Source organism: Taudactylus pleione, unplaced genomic scaffold, assembly GCF_031769625.1.
Source record: "Taudactylus pleione unplaced genomic scaffold, aTauple2 ptg000009l, whole genome shotgun sequence".
Lineage (NCBI taxonomy): Eukaryota > Metazoa > Chordata > Amphibia > Anura > Myobatrachidae > Taudactylus > Taudactylus pleione.
This window is the reverse complement of record NW_028284412.1, coordinates 12,532,695-12,537,764: the sequence shown is the minus strand read 5'-3', so window position 1 is coordinate 12,537,764 and position 5,070 is coordinate 12,532,695. Positions and strand designations below refer to the sequence as shown.

General features: G+C 35.3%; 1 pseudogene; it reads left to right on the top strand.

Annotated features, from left to right (window-relative positions):
• Positions 1–4,951: 4,951 nt before the first annotated feature.
• LOC148542773 (5S ribosomal RNA) lies at positions 4,952–5,070 on the top strand (annotated as a pseudogene).

Genomic DNA, 5,070 nt, shown 5'->3' with positions numbered 1-5,070 from the left:
GTTATAGGACTCACAATATTTTGCACCATCATTTCACATTACTTGTCTCATGAGCCTGTAGCAGAAGAATGCTGAACTCCATTAAAGAAAAGATCGACCATAAAGAGAATAATAATATAAGAAGAATTATCTATTGGAAATTGAAGAAGGAATTATGATTTTCTGCAATGAACTTTAATAAAGATGGCTTGCCCTTTAAGAAGACTGAGTCCTGCCCATATTTAAATATTTAAATATTTAATTATTCCTTCCTAATAGATCCCCTTTTTAATTAGTTCATCATATCATTTCATGAGTCTATTGTAATATATTTCACTTTTATTAGACTAGTTATATTTATATATGTGGATATTATATATATATTATATATATTATATATATTTAGGAGCAACTATATATGAAACTCAAAACAGATGTTTTTAACATATTGATTTCCATAGGTCTGGGTATAACAACCATAAGGAAGTTCTATACAGTACCATGAAAGTACCAAGATGGACACTTAAAGACACCTGACTGCTAAACTTTGAATCATTTGGACCATCGTTAATGATAAGAAATAGGAGTCCCAAGATGGCCAATGTTGATCACTTTTGAAAAGCAAGATGGACACCGTTGCTCAATTTGAGTACTAAGATGGCCTCCGTTGTAGTGCTATTTTCATTTAATATCAAGATGGAGTCCGTAGCCTCACATGAGCACCAAGATGTCCGCCGCTTGTAAAATGAGTACCAAGATGGCCACCAACATACCGGAAGGGGATATCGAGACACCTGACCTCCAGGCCAGCTGACCAAGACGTAAGGGCGGAAATACCTCATCAGATCCCGAAAACAGCGCTCGTGTGGGCGGAAGTAAGCTCACAGGAAATGAAGAGACAGGCTAATACCACGTGATGCCCGGGAAATATTATAAAACATTACGGACATAAACAGAATCTACTCTTTGTAAGAGCGATTCTGCTATCCAGCAATATTACAACTATATGGTTAGTTATTGGTCTTATATAATATAACGAATATCTAATTAACATAAACCGGAAGTGAGGTCACTTCCAATCGGAAATCTCTGCTCAGCTAGTCCCAGCATGTGGGTATTTATACCAGATACTCCACAGGAGTTACACATCCCTTGAAGAAGTCCAACAATTGGACGAAACGCGTTGGAGACTCCTGATTCCGCCTTCCATGAACTTACCTTTAATATCCAGATAAGCCATTCCCTATTTATTTCCTCTCTCCCCCCCTTTTTATTCTCTTATGCTAACTGTTTTTTAACATCTGCCAGTGGCATTTTTATTTCTATTGTATGTTGTTGCCTTGTATATTCAGAGTTTTTTTGTAATTAAATTTATATATATTTTTTATGATTATAAGAACTTGATTTTCACTTTATTCTATATGCACGTTATACACTTTATATTGCGATAATTGCACATTACGTTTATATATTGATATTGCTTAGTTTATCATTTACACTTTGGTTGTGTTTACTTAGCACAGTGCGCTTTACATCAGTTTTATTATTTATATACTTTTCTTTTAACAAATCACCATTGTTAATATTTTTACTGATAAGCTGACACCCACACCTATGGGGAGTGCTTTGTTGGAAAAAAACGTATCACCTGAATAACGGGTTTTAACTTTAATTAAAGGAATCTCATTTCTCTTTGGCGCTATAATTTCTCATACATACAAATTACCCTGGTTATTTATTGTAGCTGCCTTGAGTAAGAGATCCCAAATATGTATAGGAACACTGAACGCTTAACAAAAAGAAGCGATTTCTGTCAAAAAATTTTCAATGAGGAAAATACCACAGTACGTGAGAGAGTTCCCACTGAAAATTTGGACAATTTATTTTGGGAAATGGAAAAACTCATCACTAAGGAAATTAAAGCCTGGTGGGACATCAAAGGACTGGAACACTATATTTCCGTAAATAGAGTCCCGAGAGGTCTAAGACTGTTAAAAAATCCAACATTTGGTATAGAAAAACCAGGTTTTATGGATAAATGGGACAAAATATTGCACAAGTGTTCCCTAGACCTAATGAAACTTATAATTAATGAGAAGAAAACCTCACTCACTGAATTGGAAAGAGACATAAAAGAAAAAGAGGTACAAATGGAGGGCTTTAAAGATAAAGAGGAATACAGAACCAATGACGCAGTATTAACTCGCAAATTGGACCGTATAGAGGAGGATGTCATGAAGGGAAAGGAAAATAAATTTAATAGGGACAAACAAGATTATGAGCAGAATAGAATCAAGAATTGGAGTAGGTTCCACAAAATTACAACTCAACAACAGTGGAATCACCCCAATAAAGAAAAAACCTGGACGACAGTACCATATAGAAAGAATTCTAGAAGAGAAACTAACATCACTGAACGTCCTCAATTTAAACCTTACCAGACAAGGAACAGGTTCTCAACATTACAACGATACGACTCTAACAGTGATACTGATCATTTTTTATCCCCGGACCCAGGACACAACATAGGAAGCACGAGAAAATCATTCTTCAAAGAAACCACGAGAGTGGCGTCTCCCATGAAACGAAGACTAAGAGAAGAAGAGGAACAAGAGGAGGCAGGAGGAAGAATATTCAAGAGAAGGAACCTATAGCAGACCCTAAAGAAAAAGGAATATTCAATTTATCCAAACACGAATTAACTAAGCCTGAAATCTCCTTACTAAGTAAAGGATTGACATTTGCACCTTCTAGTAACATGAACAAATTCCAAACATTTATCGACCTTAACAAATTTATAAGAAATCTCACTTTAAAAAGACATTTCTTGAGGAAAGATGAATCTGTAATTAAGAATTATCATATGAATGAATCAAAATCAGGTCTTAAAGGGAAATCAAAATACTACCCAGTGGAATCCAAGGGGAGTCATCTGAATGTCTTCTACGAACTAGTTAAAAGGGATCTGTGTGAGGGTGAAATAGAACCTACAACCAGATATAACCTAAAAAATAGAGAAAAAGAAGCACTAAAAAACCTTCAAAAAAATAATGACATAGTCATAAAACAGGCTGACAAGGGAGGGGGGTTAGTGGTCATGGATCGGTCCTACTATGTGAAAGAATCACACAGACTCCTAGGAGATACGAACTCTTATATTCCTTTGGAGAATGATCCTACTGATAATTACATCGATGAACTGAGAATTCTCCTACTTTATGGACTTCGTAATAATATTATCACTAAGGAAGAATTCCAGTATCTTTTAATCACTAACCCCACCATCCCAATTTTTTATTTTCTCCCTATAATCCACAAAACGATGCAGGACCCGCCTGGGAGACCTATTATTGCAGGTATAAACTCATTAACCTCACATTTATCTAAATACGTGGATGTTTTCCTGCATAAATATGTGATCGAGTTGCAATCTTATCTTAAAAATACTACTAATATATTGCAAATTATAGAAAGTTTGGAATGGAAGGATTCTTATATATGGGCAACAGTGGATGTACAATCTTTATATACATGCATTGAGCATCAGTTAGGGATCGATGCATGTAGAGGATTTCTTGAAACATATTCTACAATTACTGCCACACATAAGGAATTTTTATGCGACATAATGGCTTTTATCTTAAATCATAATTATTTTAAATTTTTAGATAAATTTTATAAGCAGATTTGTGGCACAGCGATGGGGACGATTTTTGCGCCTAGTTTCGCTAATCTTTTCAAGGGATATTGGGAGAAGAACTATATATATAACAACAATCCATTTAAGAAGAATATTGTTTTGTACAAACGTTATATAGATGATATTTTAATTATATGGGAAGGACCGAAAGAGGATTTTAACCTGTTTTTAGATCATATGATGAAAAATAATATGAATCTCAAGTTCACATCCAACATTAATGAAAATAATATAGAATTTCTGGATTTAATTTTAATGGGAGAAGGAAACAAAATTGTTACGAAAAATTATATAAAAACAGTAGACACGAATAGCTACCTCCACTATAAAAGTGGGCATCTGAGAAGTTGGAAAGAAAATATACCATACTCTACTTTCCACAGAATTAAGAGGAATTGCAGTGAGGCTCATATGTGTGAAGAACAAATACAGCTATACAGCAATAGATTTCAAGAAAAAGAATATCCAGAAAAAGTTCTGCATGAAGCAGCAGTTAAAACTAAATCTATAAAGAGATGTGACTTACTTAAATATAAGGATCAACCTAACAAAGAAGAAAATAGCATCATCCCATTCATAACCACTTTTAATGCACAAGAAAATAAAATTAAGAACGTTTTTAACAAGCATTGGAAAATTCTTTTAATGGACCCAGTTTTGAAAGACATCCTCCCTAAAAAGGCTCCAATTGTATTTAGGAAGGCTAAAAATCTTAAGGACACACTGGCACCCAGTATGATAAGGAACCCCAATACCCCAATACGAACGGCCTTTCACAATTGCCCAGGCTGCTATAAGTGTGGCAAATGCAACATCTGCAAGTATGTACATAAACAAAGAAGAACTTTCCACAACTCTACAAACAGTAAGGAATATAAGATAAAAACTCATTTGAATTGCAACTCTACATCGGTCATATATCTGCTGGAATGCACCTGTGGAACCAAATACGTGGGCAAAACCAAGCGACCGGTCAAGCTTCGGATACAAGAACATATTCGAAACATAAAGAACAAGGTTGAAGGACATTTGGTATCTCATCATTTTACACAATACCATAATTCTAATCCGGAAGACTTAAAATTCAAATCCATTGAACATGTACAATTGGGAGAAAGAGGCGGAGACCTGGCTAACCTGCTATCCAAAAGAGAAATGTATTGGATCTTCGAATTGGACACAATGACCCCGCGAGGCTTCAATGACAGCTACGAGATAGCACCATTCTTGTAGATATGTACTGATGGTAGCTAGTGTATCCTTTATGTATTTTTCTACAGTCATACCTCATTATAAGCGCCCAATCTCGTCAGATCTTGGAAGCTAAGCAGTGATGGGCCTGGCTAGTACCTGGGTGGGAGACCATCAGGGAAGACCAGGAACTGTAGTAT